The sequence below is a fragment of the Chlorocebus sabaeus genome, chromosome 10 (genome assembly GCF_047675955.1).
Source record: "Chlorocebus sabaeus isolate Y175 chromosome 10, mChlSab1.0.hap1, whole genome shotgun sequence".
Lineage (NCBI taxonomy): Eukaryota > Metazoa > Chordata > Mammalia > Primates > Cercopithecidae > Chlorocebus > Chlorocebus sabaeus.
The window spans coordinates 60803105-60827193 of NC_132913.1; the positions used below are offsets into that span (position 1 = coordinate 60803105).

The 24089-nt window shown below is 40.3% G+C and overlaps 1 pseudogene; it reads right to left on the reverse strand.

Moving 5' to 3' along the window:
- Positions 1 to 731: 731 nt before the first annotated feature.
- On the reverse strand, positions 732 to 23678 carry LOC103218298 (heat shock protein HSP 90-beta pseudogene; annotated as a pseudogene).
- Between the last annotated feature and the right edge of the window lie 411 nt (positions 23679 to 24089).

Sequence of the window (24089 nt, forward strand, 5' to 3'; positions counted from 1 at the left end):
CACAGATTCTCTGTAGGCTTTTGGCCCCTGCTCTAGGCTGGCTTTAACTTTTCCTATACAAATGGATCTTGATTGTTTTACAGTTCACAGCTGATATTTTTCTGGAGAGACTCGTAGACACATGATGACCTCACTTTTATTGTCCTTTGGAGCATTCCTTCCTGTGGTGGAAATTGACTTGGGCCTCCCTCTCCACCAGTGCTGGGTCCAGGCCTTGCTCTGCTGCTGCTGAAGCAGCTTCTGTAACACTTGGACCCCAAGAGGCAAGAGGCCCAAAGAGCTGGGCAAAGGCATCGGTGCTCAGAATATTAAGGTCTGGGTTTGAAGGATGCTTTTGTTTGTTTTGATACCTTCTGCATTCCTTGCCAGTTCCATCCTCCTTTCAGCAGTAGTACTCTTCATTTCCATCATACACTCTGCCATTTCTTTATAAACATCTTGAGTACCCTGACTTAATTTCCTCCATTTTAAACATTTCCATTTGCCCTTCAGCTCTCAGTGAAGTCCTAAGATGACTCAGCTTGTTTCCTGACTAATTGGCTTCCACCCTGCTGGAGTTTTTTTATTAACTTGCAAAACTACCCTTTTGAATGGCAGTGCTGGATTACTTGGTGTGATGGCAAACTTTATGTGTCAACCTAGCTAGGTCATGGTACCCATACATTAGATTGGCCAAACACCAGTCTACATGTTGGCATGAAGACATTCTGTAGATGTGATTAACATTTAAATCAGTAGACTAGATTTTTACAGACTGCCTCATGGAATTTCTTGTAGTTCTCCTTGTCTTTTGCCAGCTCAGAGAATAACCCAAGGCACTCATTAACAATGTTTCTTCGATTGACTTTTAAGATTTTGCTCTGCTTAAGCATTTCTCAAGAGATGTTGAGGGGGCAGATACTGAGAGTCAACCAAACCATGAATAAAGTTAAGAAACTCTTGTGTCAACTCATCACAGCTGTCCATGATGAACACATGATGAACAGTTTGATGTTGTTCTTTTTCTTCTTCTCAAAGAGGTTAAAGGGAGCCCATTGAGGGATGAGTAGCAATGCTCTGAATTCCAACTGACCATCTACAGAGAAATGCTTGACTGCCAAGTGGTCTTCCCAGTTATTGATGAGACTCTTGTAAAATTCTCCACATTCCTCCTGGGTGACATCATGAAGGTTTCTGGTCCAAATGAACTTGGCCTTGTTTACCTCTTCCTGATCAATGTATTTCTCTTTAATTTTCTGGTCTTCTTTTTCTTACTCTTACTGCTGTTATCTGAGCCCACATTTTCAATCTTGAGCCTTTCCTCAGCACCTTTATTTTTCTCTTCTTTCTCACCTTTCTCTTCTTTTGCCTCGTCATCACTGGTTTCCTTCTCATTCCTTCCCCCAGATAAAAAGTGATGGGATAGCTTATGAACTATGAGTACTTCTTCACTACTTCTTTGACTTGTCTCTCTTCTAAGTACTCTATCTGGTCTTCCTTAAGGTGAAGAATCATTTTGGTACCCCTGATGGTGGGCTCACTGGGGTCAGTGGAGGAAGACTCTCAGGCATACTGTTCATCAGCATTGTGATGTGTGATCACAGTCACCTTCTCTGCCACCAGGTAGGCAGACTAAAAACCAAACTGCTCAATCTTGGAGACTTGGCAATGGTTCCCAAATTATTTACGACATCCTCCTTGGTCAAGGCAATGCCTGTGTCCACCAAAGTCAGGGTGCATTCCTGAGAGTTGAAGATGATGTCAATTTTCATCTCTTTACTGCTGTTCAACTCAAGAAAGTCTGTCAGGCTCTCAGCAAATTTTGTTTAATGCATTAAATCCATTAGAGATTGACTCCTGAAGAAAAATTTTCTGGTTGGCATAGAAGGTATTGATGTTGAGATACATGAATTGGGCAACTTATGCCTGAAAAGCAAACTTCTCCACCTTTTCCTTTCCATGGTACACTTCCTCAGGCACCTTGAAAGGAAAGGGCCGCAAGTACTAGAGAGCAGAGTGGGCCAGGACTGTCCAACTTGCACGTGGCATCAAGCCTGAGCAGGGATAATTGTTAATTCCCAAGCCATAAGGTTCCAGATCTTCAATTGACCTCATGATGGATCAGCCTGTTATACCTTACAATTTGAGCTATGGGATCTTACAGCAGAGTCCACCAGTGCCCACCCCTTCCCTGGGGCTAAGTCTTCAACATGCCTGAGTTTTGCTTGGAAACTTGAGGCTGATGAATATTACCAGGCCGACCATCCCTGATGTTCTTAGTCACTATCTGGAAGCCTCCCTAAGATGGGAGAAAAGGGAGGAGGTGCTTGAAGGGGCACTCTGCGTGCTCGGCTGAGAAGTCTGAGCTCTATCCCAGGAGATGTTCAGGTATCACTGAGGGTTTTCATCACAGTGTCATCATCTCTGGCTTTTATAACTACTGTGACCCAAGTTAAGGTCTACAAACACCTTGTTCATACATTCCTTGAATTCTCATTGCAATATTTCAATAAGGAATAATGTCATTAGATATTTTTCTTTTTTACAAACAGTCACTATCTAACAAGAATTTAACTTAGAATGACCGAATCTGAGTCAGAGGTTGCTTAAGTTACTTCCTTATTTCTTGGAGCTGAGTCCTGTGAACATGTCCTCAGCCTGCTGGAAGGAGCATGGCCAGAGGGGTGGGCATGAGGAGGGAGATACACATCCCAGTGCTGGTTGACAAGGGCTCAGAAAAGCTTGTCTCTGGAAGTTCCAGATCTGCAAGTGGGAAAAAAGAATGCCTACAAGAAATACAATTGCTTTCACTCATAAACCTTCATTCTTGGGAAACCCGTCAGAGTTCTGAAAACAACTTCATCCTGGTTCAGTAAAACTCATTTTCTCTACAGCAGAGAAAGAGTAAACAAATTTGCTCATCACCTCTTCCTTCTTTTCCATTCTAAGGTAGCCTGGATAGGAAAGCTTTTCTTCCATGGCCTGAAGATTCTGATGCCACAACACTAGAGGAGCCACAAGTTCCTAAATTCCAGACTCCCTTGCCAAAGCTTCTCTATCCACTTATGGCATCAGTGCCAAACAGGCATGTGACAAGTGGAGATCCATCTAAAATTGGTCCAACTGTTTTAATAATATCAATATTGTGTAATATGAATAACAACAAGAATAATAGTAACTACTTAGAGAGTGGTTTCTCAGAACCAGGCATGGTGCTGGCACTAAGCTTTTGACTTGCATTATTCCATCAGCGATATATTATTATTTAAATTTTCCAGATGAAAAACTGAAGCTCAGAAAGGTTAACAACTGTTCAAGGATCCACACCTAGTAGTACATGGTTGGAGAAATGGTTCTTAAGCCTATTGAAAAGCACTGTGGTCTCCAGCAGGAGCTATGGCTGCCAAAGGATGAAAGTCGCTGGGGTGAACCCAGAGGATAAAGCAGTTGGCTCCTATGCACCAGGTCTAGATAGGCGTCTTCCAGAATAGCAGTGGCTCTAGACACTCAGTATCTCCAAGGTCACCCCAGTGTGGGCCTAAACTTCCTGAGACTTGAGGTATCCTTGGCCTTATCTCAGAGTTTCCTGGGTCATAGGCTGCTTCTGAAACTCAGTCCTTGCAACTGTTACCTCAGTTCACCTTAGTGATGCTCATCAGATATAGCGTTCCCAACACATCTCTTCACTCTGACAATGTAAGTCTAGGGCTGTTTAAGAATGGTAAGCATGGGAGGGGTGGTAAGGAACTGCTTCTTAATCCTCTTGTCCTTTATTTTTGATGTTTCTCCACATCTTTAACTGTGATCCAATGAGATGTCTAGATAGCCTGGTGTCCACAACCCTAGACCTCTAGGGGAAAATGGTTTGCTCTGAATGCCTAGGACAGGAACCATTCACAATTGCAGGTCAAATCAATGCATGGCCAGTGAAGGCACACTTTTCTGGCACATTCCTGTGCAATGTGTACTTTTGTGAAAAGAAGAGGTGGGAAGATGTACTGTTAGGTGAAGTTTGCTCCCACACCCTTTTAGTACTACTGTTTCAGTGACACCAGTGGGGAGAATGTGACAACAACTTCAGAACAAAAGCAGACAGTGCTGTCTTGCCCTGGCAAGACATAGACATAGAGTCCCTGCCTGGAGTTACTGGCAGAAAGAAACAGTAGGATCTGAGACCTATGGCCGTGGAGATACAAGGAAAACCAGAGGTTTACCCAGGAACAAAATGATTCATCGCAGGAACATTGTCCATTTGCTCAGCTTCCTGCTTCTATCCCTTATCCCTCAACAGCCCTAGACTTACTTTGCCAGAGTGAAGAGGATGGGTTGGGAACGCTACGTCTGATGAGCATCCCTAAGGTGAACTGGGGTAGCAGTTGCAAGGACTGAGTTTCAGAAGTAGTCTATGGCCTAGGAAACCTGAGAGGAGGTCAAGGATACCACGGGGCTTAGGAAGTTTGGGCCCACTCTGGGGAGTGCTGCAGGTGCTAATGGAGGTTATCAGTGCATGGATCAAAAGGGAGATGCCATGAAAAGGAAACACACGCAGGGCATCTGAGGACAGAGTGCGCTTCTCTGTTCTTTGGCTCTCTGTTCTTTGGCTCTTTGCATTCCTTTGCAGCCTTTCAGAGCTCTGCAGCCTGGCAGGTGTGCTAGGCCTCCTGTCTAGGCCAAGAGGTTGCTGAATTCATGCTTCATTTTCCTGCTGCAGGTAAGATTATTGTGAGAGAGGGTCTTTTTGTCTTTTTGGTCATTAGGTTTAAAATCCAAGTGAATCACAATGTTTGTTAGGTCTTTAGATTATGTTGGTTTTGGGAAAGACCCATTTCAATGAGGGTATTTGAGTGGAATTATCCTTTCTGCCTATGTGCTATGAAAATTTTCTACTTTCAGAATCTGTGTTTAGAACTCAGTGTGAAAAACCAGCCAACACACATACCACACAGTGCTCAGTGAGTTTTCCGACAGAACAATAAATGGCCCAGAGCTAAGTTGAAAGCAGTGTGGTGCTATGAAACAAGCAAAACTAGAAATCACCATTTGATTCAAAGTTGGAAGTCACAGTATGATTTGGTTACAGGTGGCACCAGCTATTGTGATGTTAGCATGGTTGAGAAATTACCATAGCATTCCTACCCAATTTCATGAATAATGCAACCACTCTTTTGGGCCACTTGGAAGACTTCCAGCAAAAATACAGCCCTTGTCAATTCCTAGGAGCATGATTGTGCTCATAAAGAGATTAAAATTCAGCCAATAAAACATCTAGAGAAAATAAATCAAGTCAAATCCTTCTTTTCATTCATTTGTAAATGTTTGACTCGAAGTCAGGGTTTTCAGAAATGTGGTTTGCAGACCTCCTGCATCAGAATCACCTTGTGAATCTTCTGGGCTTCACTACAGTTGAGAATCTGAATCCCCATTGAGAGTCTGGAGTGTGATAGGTCATAGATTGCTCAGGTGATCTGGGGACATCTTCAAGTTTGAGAACAGCCCCTAGAGTAGTTGATCACTGCACAGCCCAAACATCTGTGCCTCACAAAACTTGCCAGTGGACTCAAGCTTTCTTCCTGGCCTGAAATTTATAGAGTTAGAGCCATTAATCTCAGTTAATTCAATTCATCAAGCGTTTATTGAGGAATATCTCTGTGCTGTCAAGGATGCAAGCATAGATAGGGCCCAGTTCTTGTCCTCACTAATCTTATAATCTAAGAAGAAGAATCAGACAAATGCAGAAATAAACACAGTCCCAGGCAGAAAATGATGTGCTCTTTCAGAAGAGAGATCTCTACCAAGTACCAGAAGTTCGGAGAAAGGGGCCCCACTCTACAGAGAAGACTAGGAAAGTTGTGGATTTTGAGACAGGCCTTCAATGATGGGTAGAATTTCACAAGCGGAGATGCAGGGTACATTGGGATTACGTGAAGAAAGAATGATGAGAGAACAGGTATGGAACCACAGATTAGCAGATTTGAGCTAGTTCAGGGCTATCTCATGACTGCCTGGAATACTGGGTAGAGTCTTTTTTTTATCAAGATATAATTCATTTATAAAACTCATCTTTTTTAAGTGTACAATTCAGTAGTTTTAGTGTATTCACAGACTGTGCAACTATCAACACTAATTCAGAACATTTTTATGATCCCTAAAACAAATCCAGCCCTACTGGCAATCATTCCCTATTCTCCCCTCCCCCAGGCCCTGGCAATCACTAATCGACTTTCTCACTACATGGATTGGGCAGATGATTTGTACATAATTAAATAGGGAGTAGAGAACTATTATGATTTTAATTGAGGTAAAATTTGCATACAGTTAAATGCACAGATTTTAAGGGTACAATTCAATGAGTTTTGACAACATATACACTCATCTTACTGATTCTCCAAAATAAAGAACGTTTTCTTCACCCTAGAAAGTTCTCTTGTGGGCCCCTCTAGCCAATTCATGCTCCACAGGCAATGATTATCCTGATTTTTGTCAACACAAATTAGTTTTGTTTTTTCTCAAACTTTATATAAATGGAAGCGCACAGTATATGCTCTTTTGTGTCTGGCTTCTGTTTCTCAGAATATTATTTGGAGATTCATTCATGTTGTGTGTGTCAATGGTTCATTCTTTTTTGTTGCTAAACAGTATGAGTGCGCCGCATTTTACCTCTGTTTCTGTTGATGGACATTTGAATTGTTTCCAGTTTATGAACACTTGTGAACCAAGCAGCTGTAAACTTTCTCATGCATGTCTCTTTGTGGACATATGCTTTCCTTTGGGGGTAAATACCTAGGAATGGAATTGTTGATCTGCAAGCTACTGCTTTTGTCTTGTTTTTTGGCAAGAATATGATCCACCGGACGGAACTTTGAGAAAATGAATGCAACAGCAGTATACAGTGAAAATTAGGATTGGAAGTTAGGAAAATCAGGAGGAATGATGTCCTTTGTGATTGGGAGTCAGCTTATATGGAACTTGGAAAATGAGTGGGTATGAGCAGGCAGTGGAAACAGAAGTTTCAACAGCAGCTATTTATTTGGTCTGTACTCTCCAAGGGATTCTTAGGTTCTAGGCAGTCTGGCGGGTGGCATGATAGACTCATTTTTATTGGTGAGAAAGATAAATATTCTGGTTTTGGACAAGAAGATGGATCACTGTCCCCAAAAGGCCATTTCTCAGCACTTTCCCAAGTGCCTGGCACAGAGTGTTAGTGGGATGAATGAACTACTAACAGTCATTTGATACTTAGGAAGAACGAAAGGGCATCGGGGAGAGTGGGTGGGCTGAGGCAGCAGCTCATACACCAGAAATTAGCCCACTTAATGGGACTGGTTGATTAGATTAGTTACTTGTGTAATGAGGTGGAGAATTTTATTCATCAGAAATTCTCCTCTAGAATTGCTCCCAAGAAAATCAGTCGGAGTGTGCCTCGTGGTTCTCCCTTCTTCCCCCGGCCCTTCCCTGGGAATCTTTTGGAGCTCTTGAGACATGTTTATTTTAAAAGTGTATTTATGGACACCACAGAACACAAGAAAGGTGTTGAATTCAAATTTAAGAAATGTGGAGTGGGTTTTCTTCATTACTGTGCTGACTGTGAACAACTTTGATAATCTATTTCTCAGTTTTCTTATCTGTAGAATGGGAATAATCATAATAAAATCTGTTTCTTTTCTCATAAATAAGTAGATTTACAATCAGAAGAAATTTTAAATACTAAAATGTTTTGAAAAAGGTAGGCTCCCCGTCACTTTCCAAATAATGAAACAACCTACAACATTTTCAGCTTGTCTTTCAAGGTTTTCTTTGCCCAGTGGTCCAAACTAGTTTATTCTCTCACTATTCTCTCCACTGACAACTGGCTGGACATTAGCTGTGGCCAGACATGTCCTGGTGCTCACCCACAGAGACATGCTCCATTGTAGGCTCTGCTCCATTGTAGCGTCTGCCTGGACCCATGAAATCCTTCCCAAGCTCCATCATTCACATTAACTCTTTCATGGAGTCTCCTTACAATACCTTCCTCTTCTGCTTTGGCACCCAGATTATAGCAGAAGTCACCTGTCCCTGAGGTTGAAATAAAATTGACTCAACCCAGTCCCACAAGAAGTGCAACACATCCTCTCTCCATTTCATTGCGTTCTGGGGAACTGCAGACTCATGGGCACTTAGGCTCCAAGTTATTGCTCTCTCTAAAACTGTAAACTCTCTGTGTCTCACCTTCTGTGGCCCTTTCTTCTCTCAGCAGATATGGGAGTCATCCCACCTCCCTTTTGTGTAATTCCCACCACACAAACCACTCAGAGGAGGAGACATTTGTGTGTAAAGTTTACTAACAAGTTGGCGCAGTGAAGGGAGGTTTACAGTAGTACACTACAACATGGATGCATAATATTAAATCTTATACATCCTTCATCTTAAAAGTTCTTTAGCTGCCCTGCTACAAGACTATCTCATGGCTATTCTTCCCCATGGCCAGAGCCTCTGCCCTGTCCCCACTCCCCATCTTTCTTCCTCCGTCCCTCTCTTCTTTGCTTTCTGTTTCTTAACCCCAAATCCTCTAGCTCGTTCTTTGTTTCATTGTCTCCTTCCAGATGTCAGTTTTAGGGTCTCGCCTTCACTCCTGGAAGGGTTTGTCAAGGCTTTTGGTATTTTTTTTTCCTAAAGAGAAATGGTTCTCTCTTTAAAATGTATTTGCTAGATTTTAAAATATTTTTTTCCATTTATATTGAATGATGCTATTTATGATTATGTCTTACAGCTCCTTCTGGTTGTATGCTCCCCTCAGGGCAGATTGATCTGTGATTTGTCTCAGAGTTTAAACCCAATGCCTTGTATGTAGTACAGCCTCGGTGTTAAATGAATGAATAAAAAGATGGTATTTTCTATATAACCCCAGAAAAAGCAAAGCGGAAGAAACAGAAGCACCAGGTTTCCATGTTAGAATACTAATACGATTCAATCACCACTGGAAGAGATCAATACAGGGTCCAGAGGGCTGCTCCTGAACTCACCCTGACCCTAACGAGCAGGTGAATGCTGGGGCTAAGGTCGATGCAGGCTTTGTGCTGTGCCTGTTCCCCGGGAAATGAATTTGCAGCACTGATTCTTTTCAGAGAGGCTGCTGACCTTCAGTTGAATGATAACAATTTATGACCATTATCAATGAGAACTAGAACTGTTCCTGTGACCTGCGGCATTTGTCCTCCCCATGCCATATGTAACCCTTCAGATCAGATTTCCTTCAGTGAAATCAGAATCGTCACCAAGAGGACAAATTCAAGGCAGAATTACAAAAACCAGCTGATTGGAAGCATGAAACATGAATTTTATTATGAATGCTCTGCCATTCATCTGACTAAAATATGGGAAAGAGAAGACTATGGCTTGGGCGTCAATGAAAGAGGCTATCCAACAAGTAAAATGCTCTTGAAATTGTCATTGAACATAGCGGTTCTTTAGATCCTGAAATTAAACATAACATTAATATTTGTAGGGCTTTATAGTTCACTAGAGAATTCAAAAGATGCATGATCTCATTAAATCCTCACAATAAGCTCATAAAGATCATTACCACTCCCATTCCACAGGTAAAGGAACCAAGACCCACAGGGGCCAATTTTCCCAATGTTTAGGAACATACCTAGGAAATGGCAGAGCTAAAATTGGAAGCTTGTCTTCTGACTTCAATTTTTATTTATTTTTCCATCACATCATGCTACCTTGCCTGTAACATAGCTGCAGAACCTTGTCCATATATTGCATGCTTATAGTTCTGGGACATAAGACTCTATAATGTATAAAATCATTCACTTAAATCAGTGATGCAATGGGCTTAGTTACCAGTAATAAAGTTGTATGCTTAAAAGTAATGGTTTGAGTCAATAAATAATTTTGCTATTCTGTACATCAGTTTTGACTCATTACTTGGAGTGAGCAAACCTGGAGTGTATAACATCTGATTCAAGAGATGCACACAGGATTTTAGAAAGCTGGAAGAGAAAAAAGTGGGATATACTTTCTCTTCCAGCTCCAGGCACTTCTTCCCTACTTCACCAGGCTGGAATGGTCAGCATGGCATGACGGGTAAGGTCCTATGTTTTGAAGTCTAACTGGTGTGGGTGTCCTGCCTCTTCCATCCACTTTGCACAAGTTGCTTATCCTCTCTAAGTTTCAGTTTCCTTTTCCTCATCTGAAGAACGGAATCTGTTAGGATTCTTTGATTACAAGCAACAGAAACAGATTCACTTTTGCCAAAAAGAGTAATGTATTAGGATGATCTTAGTTCTTTCCCAGAAATAAAGGAAAAGGCCTTGCAAAGAATGGAAACTAAGCAACTCCATGGATCAAGACGACAGAAGAAATATATTCTCCTCAGCATTCTGACACCAGAATGACTCCACCCTAACCATTTGTCATCCTGGGTTCTCACAGGGTAAGCTTGATTGGCCTACCTTGAGTCATGTGTCCCCACTTTGGTAGGAAGGAGGGGTAGGGGATTTTGCCTGACAGGCTCCAGAGCCACAGGGACTGGGGCAGAGGCAACTACTTAAAGAAAAATTGGAGTGCTGCTTTGAAAAAAGAGGAAGACAAAAGCAAAAAAAAAAAAAACAAAAAATATCCCAGAGATTTAAATGGGAATTTTAAAAAATAATACTTTATAGGACTGTTCTTAGGATTAAAGATGTGATAAATTTAAAGTGCTTAGCACAATGTCTGACACATGGTGGGCACTTGATAAATATTTAGCAATAAATAGTTGTTGTTCAACTGGAACAGAGGTGAGCTGAGAAGGAATATGAATAATGAAGGAGAAAATAAATAAAAGGATTCACAGGTGGCTTGGCAGGGCAAAGAACAGACCTCCTCCTTCCCCTGATACCATGACCACCCCTAAAATGCCATGAAATCTGTAGTGAATGCTTTTAATTATTTGAACATTCTGTTTTGTATAAAGAATGCCAAGAACGCTAACTGCACAGACACCAGTAAATGATCACAACCAGAGGCTGTTTTACCCACTAAACTGAATAACAGATACATAGATATATCTGTATAGAAACAAATGACAATAAAGATGAAGTATAAATGATTCATTTTCAGAAAATTCAGTTTTAACCATCTAAGGAGTGGAAATAATATTTTATAATTATTATGATGAAATCATTTAAAAATTACAGTAAACTAGTTTTCACTTATTCCTGTGCAACATGAGTGAAATGTATTGGCAATAAACAATTATACTGCGATATTTCTGCATACCACACTAACTTCAATGAACGTTAATATTTATATGTTACCAATATTCTCACTGACCAGGCCAGATTTGGTCCCTCCATCCTCATTTCTCAATTCCTAGGGACATAAATGGCAGTTGCAAGTGAGTATCTGAAGACACATTTTCAACTGCCGTAGTTTGTCATTCTTATAGTTTATATCCCGAAAGCTTCATAACCGTGGCAAATCAGCTCTCACTCTGGGAATGGTCTTAAACAAGTTGGAAGCCACAAACCTATAGATAGTGCCAAATGTATCTGAACAATCACTCACCTTAACGGTGAAAACGTGGCTCTATTATTTCTAAAATCACGAAGTATTTAAATTATGATTTGAACAAAACAATGATACCTATGTATATATCAAATCAAACGGACACAGCTTCAGACGTTTACATTGGGACTACTTTGTGTGATACTAGGGAATACAGGTCTCTTTTGGTTCTCGTGTGTGTATGTAAATCTTGACATTTCTTTAGAATCTTAAAACAGAATAGACTTAAGGCATCTCAGTTATAAGCCTTTTCCCTCCAAGTGTCTCATCTTCTACTAAGAGAACCTGCCTTTTGGGGATTAGGTAATGCCTACAAAATTTTAAACGACTTAGACTTCAGAAATGTATTCTTCATCCGTGCTCACTTCATTTACAGGAATAACGGCTAGGAACTTTACAAATCTGTTTTTTTTTTTTTTTTTTTTTTTTTTTTTTTTTAACAGTCCTTGAATGTTCTCAATGAGTGGAGGACTTCTATTTTTAATTTTAACAGGCCAGGTGCTGTGGCTTATGCCTGTAATGTCAGCACTTTGGGAGGCCAAGGTAGGTGGACCTCTTGAGGCCAGGAGTTCGAGACCACCCTGGCCAACATGGTGAAACCCCATCTCCACTAAAAATACAAAAATCATCCAGGCATGGTGGCAGAAGCCTGTAATCTCAGCTACTTGGGAGGCTGAGGCAGGAGAATTGCTTGAACCTGAGAAGCAGAGGTTGCAGTGAGCCTAGATTGCGCCACTTCACTCCAGCCTGGGTGACAGAGAGAGGCTCTGACGCAAAAAGAAAGAAAGAAAGAAAAAGAATACGTGTTGTTAACTTGAAGTACTTTTTATAATTGATATTACATGGTATCTCTCTAAATTAGTAAATTGCATTATTTTATTTAGGGAAAGGCAGGACCGCAGTATGTGGTTTTAGAGAACTAAAAACAGGAAAATATGTTTACTTGTTATTGAAGTTTGAACATGTGTCTTGGTGCTAATATTATATTTCTAAAGTGGTGAGGATTTAAAAAACTCATTCCTGTTGAGTGATTTTTAATGAATTTGCAATTGAGTATTTTTGTTGGGGTCCACAACATACTTGCTGTATGGGACACTTACATGTGCCACCTAGCATCCTCAGAGAGAATAAAATTCCCAAAATATTGAGCCCATTGCACTGCTCCAGCCCAGCTCTTAAAATTCTGGTCAGCATCTCCCAATCAGATATGGGAAAGTATCAAGGAGTCTTGGCAAAGTGACAGCAAATTAGTGGCTTATAGATAAATACATGCTCGTCATTACCTGCAAGTAATAACATACGGTGTAAACAAACAGTACATCAAACCCTTTGAACCGTTATTTGAGATTTTGCATGTCCAATATTGTCTTTTGAAATCAATCTTTTTTCCTCTTGTCTATGGAGAATAAACATATAGAATATCTAAAAATAAATAGATATATAAAATTGTATCTTTTTTTTTTTTTTTTTTTTACTATAAGTTCTGGGATACACGTGCAGAATGCGCAGGTTCGTCACATAGGTATACATGTGCTATGGTGGTTTGCTGCACCCATCAACCCATCATCTAGGTTTTAAGTCCCACGTGCAATAGGCATTTGCCCTAATGCTGTCCCTCCCCTTGTCCCCCACCCCTCGACAGGCTCTGGTATGTGATGTTCCCCTCCCTGTGTCCATGTGTTCTCATTGTTCAACTCCCACTTATGAGTGAGAACAAATTTTATCTCCTTTTTAAAAAAGAAAGTATCTGAGGAGCTAAAATATCTCTTCTGAAAAATCACGGTCATATTCTTAATGGAGCCTGCCTCCTTATATTTTTCCACATTTAACATTTTCGATGGCCAATGTCACAGTACCAAATGGCCCAATTGATAGGAAGTAAATATGCTCCCTTTATCTTATGTAGTATTAACATTTGATGTCATATTTAGCAAAAGGTAGCACTGAGTATGCGCTCCATTGTCCTACTGTTAAGTGATGCTTGCCTATTCTAAGAAAAGTTTATAGTAGAACAACATAAAGTAGAAGCAGAGTGAGAGAGGAGAACTAAAAATTTCAAACCATTGTTTCCCAGACTTGAGTCATGCTTGGACGCACATGAAATAATTTTTAGAAACGATCATCAAAATGAAAACACACAATTTTAAAATTCCTCTACAATTTCCAGATCCCATAGACTTTACTTTGATAACTACATATTTAAACTATTCCAAGTGGATTAATTGAGCCCTATCATTATCTTTATTTTTCAACCTAGAAAGAAACATCACAAGAATATCTAGGTAACCCATTCGAAAGTTAAAGTATTCTTACAATTCGAAATTGTTTCCTAATTCTCATATTGCAATTTCCCTCCTTTTGATATGCCTTTGGTGGCTATTTATGGTTTTCACTTTCTAGTTAGTAATAAATAGATATATAAAATTGTATCTTTTTATATATCTATAAATATATATTATATATATTTATATATAAAAATATATATTATTTGTATATTTATATATAAAATATATATAATATATATTATATATATATAATATATATATTATATATATTGCTTATTCCTGGTAATAGTATCAATCCCATTATCTTATTTAGGCTTCTATTCTTCTAAAATACCATCTCCCTTCCTTTCATTGAAACTCTCTTCCTAGTTTCCATTTCCCACCTTCCAGGTTGAAGAGTCCTAAACTAGAAGCAAGGTCTGCAGAGCAGGCAACCATCCAGGCTACTGTAATGCAGCCCTAGTGTTCTTCGCATGATCTTTATTGTGATTCTTTTAATGGCAGAAAAGTGATCCCACAAAATATTTGTGTGAAGAATCAATAAAGCTACATGAAAACATCACTTTCTTTGTAGGTGTAAGGTTGTCCACATAGTTGTGGGATGGTTCCTGGAGCTGTGGGTAAACCAAGTAAGTAGGGCGCTCTAGGGCCGGGCACCCAGAGCCCTGTCTCGTGCATTCTGTGCTATCCCATTTTTATTTTTCATTGTGTAACTGACCTTTCCTGAGCAACTTACTGCCATGGTCTGGTTATGAGAAGATGTGTCACAGAAGTTAAAGATTGCTTGATTCCTAAAAACCTGCGTGTTTTGCCTTCTTTTCTGGTATAGTTAATGACTGACAGAACAGAAAACTTTATATAATGAGGCAGCATTACTGCCTAGGAAACATCCATCTCTTTCTGACTCATTGTGTAAAGTTTTCCTGACATTTAAAAACGTCATTTCCTGTGCTCCCTATCTTCTTCAGCTGTGCGTCAGCCCACCCTGCCTGTCCTCATCATGTCTACTAATGGGTCCATGCGCCTCTGCTCCATGGGTCACATCTCTGCTCTACGTCAAGCATACATTTTTACACGTTGTGAGGCCTGTTGATTATGCTCTTCAATCTCATGGGTCTCTGTGCAATCTTTTAGCAGTCTGGACCAGCCACTGGCTTTTGCCCCACCTCTCTTGTGAGCACTCCGGACAGAGGACATATTCCTGGCTCAGCTATCTAACAGAACTTTTAACCCTTCAAACCAGCATGACTTCAACTTTGTGGCATTCTGCATTTTCAAAACTGGTTTCAGATCCGTGCCAGTGTCAAAATAAGCATTTCATTTCTGACGTTCCAGTGTTATTCTCCTCCAATGTATAGTCATTAGCGTGGCTTGGTTGTGCTCCATGTTCAAAGCACTGTGTGTATGTGATCAAAACAAGTTTCCACACGCATAACATAGTATAGTCTCTGTACTTAAGTGTCAATCCGAAGTTTCCTTGGAAAAATACCCAACTTTGAATAGTTGACTTTGCTGTTAGCGTATCTGAGTTCAGATTGTGGCTCCACCACTGACTAACTCAGTGGCTTTTGCCAAATGTCTTAGGTGCCATCTCTGCCAGCCAGGTGCAATGAGTACCTGCCCTCAGGCTATCAGGAGGATTACATGAGCTAATCATGACATTTGTCTCTGAGTAAGCACTCAGTGATGCGGGTGGTTACCAGACAGTATTTTTCTATCTACCTCATGAGATGTTGATTTCTGCATCAGAGGAGTGGCCTATACAGGTTTATGTAGAAAAAAATATTTTTTCATCAGGGACACAATCTTGAAAAATGCACATTGCCTGCCGGTTTCATGGGAGAGCCTGTTGCTTGCTTGGAGCTGTCCTGTATTCACGGCCCTGAAGACTGACTTCCAGCTCACCCTGCATCTGAATGAACAGGACAGCTGTCCAGAAGTAAAGTCTGTATCAGATTCCCCTGTCAATATAGTTTTTCAAAACATAGGACAGTGGTTTTTAAAATACATGGCAAGTTTGGCTTCTCACTCTGGGTGGGGTTTCTTCTTTAAACTGAGCATTTCTCTATCAACAGCATGCTTTGCAGCTGCCATTTCTGACTCCCTATGGATCCACATCCCATCCAAACATAAAACCAGTGGGCCAATTTCTGGCCTGGGAGGGCTGTTCTAGTGGGTGAGGGAACTGTTCTTTTAAGGGCGGCTGCCACTTGAGAGTGCAAGTTCATTGTTGGCAGCCCCAGCTGTCCTTCATTAGGGTAATGACTGCAGACTGAGGGGAAGGCTCCCTGCCAAAGGTGACTCAGTGGAGAGTCAGATGCCGCCCGCTCTCAAGAATGCAGCTTCACAAAGGGCTGCTTAACCTGGACCCTGGCTTTCACAAGCCCAGGAGGGGAATTTTAGTTTCAAGTACTGTGATTGTTTTCACAGGCCCATAAAAGGGATCTTTGTCAGAGCCTAATCATTATCATAACATTTGAGTGGCCACATAATTCCATTCCGTTCTACAAATAACCAATGGTGTCAATTATGTACAGGACACGGAGCTGGGTCTTCAGGGAATTCAGAGAAACAAGACACGGTTCAAGCCCTCTAGTAGCTTACAATTTAGTAAGGAAGCTAAGACGAGTATAATCACCAATTATACAAACAAGTGTTCATTGGTTTTCTCTTACGTGCCTGGAAATAGGCCAGACAAGGAAAAGCAGATGCATAAAGCCAAGTCTCTGCCCTGCCAGAATGAAAGTAAAATAGGTGCCATGGTGATTTCTTTTATCGTTTAAGACTTTTTATTTTGAAATAATTTTAAACTTAGAGAAAAAGTAGAAGAGTACTCTTTGTTTACCTTTTACACAGATTTCCAGTTGTTAAGATTTTACCACAGTTGCTTTATCATTATTTTCCTGTAAACTATACATATATGTATATTTTTCTTTCCCATCTGAACCAGCTGAGAGTAAGCTGACAACTTCTAAACATTTCACTGTGTATTTCCTAAAAGACAAGGACACTTTCCCACCTAATCACAGAACAACCATCAAAATCAGTAAATTAACATAATAAATATTACTCTGTAATCCCAGGACCCCACTTAAATTTTACTAACTATTCCAATAATGTCTTTAAAGTGGGAAAAATTTCCTTTTTAACTCATTATCCAATCCAGGATAACATACTACATTTTGTTGTCATCTTTTTGGACACTTCTTCAGTCTTTTCTTGTCTTTTGTGACCTTGATATTATTGAAGCATATTCAAGAGTTATTTTGTAGAGTGCCCCTCAGTTGAGTCTGTCTGATGCTTTCTCAGGATTAGATTCAGGTTGTGTGTGTTTGACAGGAATACGTAAGGTAGTGTTGTATCCTTCTCAGTCTATCATGGTAGAAAGGACATGATATCAATAAGTCCCACCCCTGGTTATGTTAACTCTGATCACTTGGGGAAGGTGGTCTTTGCCAGCGTTCTCCACTGTGGAGTTATTATTTTTTTCTTTTGTAATTCATCTGTATTTTGTGAGGAGCTACCTTGCAATCATGTAGATATCTCATTCCATAAAACCTCTCAACTTGTTTTATCATCCTTGGATGATTCTTGCCTGAATAAAATACTACTATGATAGCTGCCAATTTTGATTTTTCTAATTTCATCATTGCTTCGACATTCACTAGTTGGCATCCTACTGAAAGGAAGTGCTTTCTCTTTTCCCTCACATATATTTATTCATTTTTATCAACAAGATGCATGGATTTCCATTTTATTCAGTGGGTTATAATTCATTACACCATAATTTATTCTGATGCTCAAATTGTTCCACATTTGGCTAGTGGTAGCCCCTTAAAGCTGCAAACAACCATCACCAGAAAAGAAAAGAAGTTTAACTGGCTCACAGTTCTGTGAGCTATATAGGCTTCTAGTTCTGAGGAGGACTCAGGAATCTCACAATTATGGTGGAAGGGTAGCAAACACATCTTCGCATGGTAGCAGAAGAGAGAGCAAAGGCGGAGGTGCTGCACACTTCCCCACAGCTAGATTTTGTGAAAACTGTATCACGAAAACAGCATCATGAAAACAGCAAGGAGGAAGTCTGCTCCTGTGATTCTGTCACCTCCCGCCAGGCCCCCACTTCAATGCTGGGGATTACAATTTGACACGAGATTTGGGTGGGGACACAGAGGCAAACCATATCATTCTACCCCTGGTCCCTCCCAAACCTCATGTCCTTGTCGCATTTCAAAACACATTCATACCTTCCCAACAGATCCCCAAAGTCTTAACTCATTCCATCACTAACTCTAAAGTCCAAGTCCAAAGTCTCATCTAAGACAAGGAAGTCCCTTCTGCCTATGAGCCTGTAAAATAAAAAACAAGTTGCTTAGTTACTTTTAAGATATAATGGGGGTACAGGCATTGGGTAAATGCTCCCCTTCCAGAAGGGAGAAATTGGCAAAAACAGAGGGGCTACAGGCCCCATGCAAGTCTGAAATCCAGCAGGGCAGTCATTAAGTCTCAAAACTCCAAAATAATCTCCTTTGACTCCATGTCTCACATCCAGGCCACACTGATGCAAGGGGTGGGCACCCAAGGCCTTGGGTGGCTCTGCCCCTGTGACTACTTTCATGGACTGGCATTGAGTACCTACAGCTTTTGCAGGTGCATAGTGAAAGCTATAGGTGGATCTACCATTTTGGGGTCTGGAGGTTGGTGGCTGCCTTTTCACAGCTCCCTTGTGGGGACTCTGTGTGGGGGCTCCAACCCCACATTTCCACTTGCATTGCCTAGAGGTTCTCCACGAGGGCTCTGTCACTGCAGCAGACTTTTGCCTGGACATTCAGGATATTTTTTCCATACATCCTCTGAAATCTAGGCAGAGAGGCTCGCAAGCCTCAACTCTCACCTTCTGTGTACCTGCAGTCTTAACACCACATGGAAGTTGCCAAGGCTTGAGGCTTGCACCCTCTGAAGCAACAGCCTGAGCTATACCTTGGCCCATTTTAGCCATGGCTGGAGCTGGAGCAGCCAGGATGCAGGGTGCCATGCCCCCAACCTGCAAAGAACAGTGGGGCCCTGGGCCTGGCATATGAAGTCATTTTTCCTTCCTAGATCTCCAGGCCTGTGATGGGAGGGGCCACCATGAAGGTCCCTGAAATGCCTTGGAGGCATTTTCCCATTGTCTTGGCTATGAGCATTTGGCTCCTATTTGCTTATGCAAATTTAAGCAGCAGGCTTGAATTCCTCCCCCAGAAGGCCTATTTCTACCAAATAGGCTGAAAATTTTCCTAACTTTTATGCTCTGCTTCCCTTCTAAATATAAGTTCCAGTTTCAGATAATCTCTTTGTGCATACATATGAGTGTATGCTGTTAGAAACAGCCAGACCACAACTTGAATACTTCGTTGCTGAGAAATTTCTTCTGCCAGATGCTCTAAATCATCTCTCTCAAGTTCAAAGTTCCACAAATCCCTAGAGCAGGGACACAATGCCGCCAGTCTCTTTGTTAAAGCATAGCAAGAGTGACCTTTACTCCAGTTCCCAGTAAGTTCCCCATCTCCATCTGAGACCTCTTCAGCCTGGACTTCATTATCCATATCACTATCAGCATTTCGGTCACAACCATTCAACAAGTCTCTCGGAAGTTCCAAATTTTCCTTTATCTTCCTGTTTTCTTCTGAACCCTCCAAACTGTTTCAGCCTCTGTCCACTACCCAGTTCCAAAGCTGCTTCCACATCTACTGGTATCTTTATAGTAATGCCCCACTTCTCTGGTACCAATTTTCTATATTAGTCTATTCACACACTGCTGTAAAGACATATCTGAGCCTGGGTAATTTATAAAGAAAAAAGTTTAATTGGCTCACAGTTCTGTGGGCTGTACAGGCTTCTGCTTCTGAAGAGTATGTAGGTAACTTACAATCATGGTAGTAGATGAAGGGGAGGCAGGCACGGTCTTCACGTGGTGGCAGGAGAGAGAGAGCAAAGGGGTAGGTGCCACACACTTTGAAACAACCAGATATTGTGAGAACTCTATCATGAGAACAGCAAGGGGGAGGTGTGCTCCCATGACTCAGTCACCTCCCACCAAGGAGGGCCTCCAACACTGAGGATTACAATTCGTCATGAGATTTGGGTGGGGATGCAGAGCCAAACCATATCAGTGTCTTTACCCACGAACGTGAAATAATAAGATTGATGTGACAGGATTGCTGTGAAGCCTAAATGAGATGATGCACATAGGTGCCTAGAACTGCCTGACACTCTCGAGGACCTCACTAAATGCAAGTTCTTTATAGTCCTTCCTCACAGTCAGCATCTGGCCTGGTGGTGCACGCACTAACAGGTGCTCAATGATTACTTTCCAGTTCTAGTACTGTCTCAGTATTGCCAGAAACAACCTACTCAAGCTACTTTGAATGAAAGGGGGGTTTCTTATGAGGACACAGGACAATCTCATGAATTGGCTTCATGCATGTGGCTACTGGTTTGTTCTTCCCTATAATGGAGGCCCGTCCGTGACGTCATCTTGCAATGGTGCTCACTCCAGCTCTGATGTTACACGCTCTTGCATCTCAGCTCTCTAAAGTTATCCTGGTCATTTTCACAGAAATAAGAAAATTCTAAAATTTGTGTAAAAACACAAAGGTTCCTGAATAGGCAAAGAAATCTTTGGTAAAAAGAGCAAAGCTGAAGGCATCACACTACCTAACTCCAAAATGTATTACAAAGCTATAGAAACCAAAACAGCAAAACACTGGCATAAAAACAGACAAAAACCAATGAAACAGGATAGAGAGCCCAGAAATAAACCCACATGTTTATGGTCAATTGATTTTCAACAAGGCTACCAAGAATATAAGAATAGAGAAAGGACGATCTCTTTAGTAAATGACGTTGGGAACACTGGATACGCATGTAGAAGAATGAAATTGAACCCTTACCTCACATGATACACAGAAATTAACTCAAATGAATTAAAGACTTAAATGTGACACTTGAAACTGTGAAATTACTAGAAGAAAATGTAAAGGGAATGCTCCACAATATTGTTCTATGGCAAACATTTCTTGGATGTGACCCCAAAGCACAGGCAACAAAAGCAAAAAATGAACAAAAAGTATGTCATCAAACTGAGAAGCTTCTGCATGGCACAAGAAACAATAGAATGAAGAGACAACCCATGGGTTGGGAGAAAATATTTGCAAACCACATATCTGAGAAGGGGCTAATATCCAAAATATATAAGAAACTCAAACAACTCAATAGCAAGAAAATAAAGAACTCAATTTAAAAAATGGACAAAAGACCTAAATAGACATTTCTTTAAAAAAAAAAAAAAACATGTAAAAGGTCATCAGATATATGAAAAATCATCATCATCACTAATTATCAGGGAAACACAAATTAAAGCCACAATGAGATATCACCTCATACCTGTTAGAATGGCTATTTTAGTAAAAAGATGAAAGATAACTTTTATTGGCAAGGATGTGGAGGAAAGGGAACCCTTGTGCACTGTTGGTGGGAATGTAAATTAGTACAGCTACTATGGAAAACAGTATGGAGGTTCCTCAGAAAAATAAAAATAGAATTACCATATGATCCAGCAAACCCATTTCGGGGTATGTATCCAAAAGAAAGGACATCAGTATGTTAAGAGATACCTGCACTCCCATCATATTCATCGCAATGTTACTAGCAATAACAAAGATATGCAATCAGCCTAAGCATCTACCATCAGATGAATGGATAAGGAAAATGTGGTATATACACAATGGAAGAGTTTTCACCCTTAAAAAGAAGGAAATCCTGGTATTTGCCGCAATATGAATGAACCTGGAGCACATTATGCTAAGTGAAATAAGCCAGGCACAGAAAGGCAAGGAATGTATGTGATCTCACTTACTTGTGGAATCTAAAAACGTTGACCCCCATAGAAATAGGGAGTAGAATGGTGATTACCAGAGGCTGGGGGTTGGGGGTGGAGGGAGTAACGAGGCGATGTTTGTCAAAGGACACAAAATTTCAGTTAGACAGGAGGAATAGCTTTAGTGATCTATTGCACTGAAAGGTGGCTGTAATAAATAATAACACATTGCATATTTTTTAAAAAGCACTAAAGTTAGCTCAGCCAATGTTTCAGTTCTCCCATTTGAAATTTCTTGGTGGGATAATATTTTTGTCCAGATTTAGTCAGGATTTTTTCTCTGGTCTAATCAGCTGTGGTCAGAGCTGTAAACATGAGCGAGAGTAAATTGCCCTAGTCAAGGGTGTGGCTGGCCAGGGCAGAACTCTCCAGTGCAAGCACTGTGATTCAAAAGGATTCATTCCATTTTCTGTAACTAAGGAGGCCTCTCAGTGGATGAGTCTCTAGAGTAGCTAATGTTGGCCCTAAAAAAATGCCACATATACATTGTTATAATCAATTAAGTATTTTGAAAAACTATGTATCATTGACTATGTGCCCACACTGTCCCAAAAGTTTTATAAATATTTACTCATTCAGAACTTACAATCAGCTGAAGAAAGGTACAATGAGTGTCTTCTGCATTTTACAAATTAAGAAATTAAGGCACAGAGAGGCAGGATGATTTGCCCAAGGACAAACAGCTAGTCAGCAGCACTGCCAGGATTTGAATTCAGGCAGTTTGGCTTGTAGAGTTCATGCTCCAGACCACTCCATTACGCTGCAACTCGGAGTGAGACCCACATAACTACTACACTAGGCTGCCTCTCAGACCAGAGATGCCAGCCTATTTACTTATGACCTAACGACATGAGGATGTTACAACGTGCAATGGCTCTCTCCAGTGCTTTCAGAGATAACCCACAAGCAGCTAATGCTCACCTCCCCACTTTCTTCTATCCTTGTCCAGGTTGATGGGTGGTGGTAGAAGGTCTACTGCAGGATTTATATTACCTTGAAAGGGTTACATGTGCTAATGGTTTGGTTTTGGATTCATGTTTTTAAAGTCTTTTCACCTCAGTAACATTTTCCATTTTCTAACAACACTTTAAATTCCATTTCTATTACTTGAACATCAGGCACAATTATGCCATTTTGAGTTTCTTCTTTGCAATTAATGCAATCATATGACGCATCACTAATGCCAACCAGGAATCTTATCACAAAATAGTATAAATTATCATATTTCTATATACATTTGCAAATGTCTTATCAACATTCCAATCCTGTATACATTTTTATTAAAAAACACTCTGTTGGATTTCCAGAACTGTTACTATCAGCTGAACTACATCAGTTTACATGACTGCCTGTCTCACAAAGGAAAACTCTGATTGAAATTGGCAACTTAAATCAAGCCACCCAGGATTTCTTATCCAATCAAAGAAGCGATTTCAGCTGCCAAAATTGTTCTTAGGACCGCAAGACCATTTCATAATATAGATATATGGATAAATATAGATACAGGTTTTCTACATGGATATATAGAGGTATATAGAGTGTAACATCTATAAGACATTTTCTCATATAGTATTATACACCAATACATAGACGTATATAATGAACAATTTTTATGTATAAAATTCTGGTACAAAGTAATAAGAATATTGGATTAATTCTTTAGATAATGATCTGGAAAAGGCATTGGTCAAAAGTTGCCCAAGTATATCAGATAATTGGTGGTACTGTGGTTTGATTTCTACAAAAATGGGTGTATCATCATAAAGTTTGTTCCAAAGGATCAATGTGGTTTTAACTTTGGTAAGCCACAAGTCCTCTGCTTCACATCTTCTGTCTGTTAAATAAGTATAAAAATGCCTCCTTATACACAAGATGTTGAGAAAGTGACACAAAAATAGAGGCTGTCCTGATTCTTACCTGAAAGACAAGAAGACGTTAGCATTGCTGGAGCTATCCATTGCTATGGTCAATATGGGAGAACTTGAAGGAATACTACATATAAAGTCATGTGCATATTTGAATTTAAGGTCTACCATTTATATATTAACTTAGAAGCAAAAACTATAGCTATCTTTTAAAAAAATCTGCTTTATAGTGGTACATTAATTTGTAATAAAATTAACCAATATTGAGTATGAAATTTGGTGAGTTTCACCAAGTATATAGAGTCATGTAACCACCACTGCAATCATAATATAGGTATTTTTTATCATCTCCACTATTTTCTTCCATTTTCTTTGTAATCAGTCCCCTTCATTCCCCACTGGTTCCTGGAAACCACTGATCTGCTTTCTAACTTACAGCTTTGGCTTTTCTAGAATCTTTAAATAAATGGAATTATACAGTGTGCAGCATTTTGGGTCTGCTTC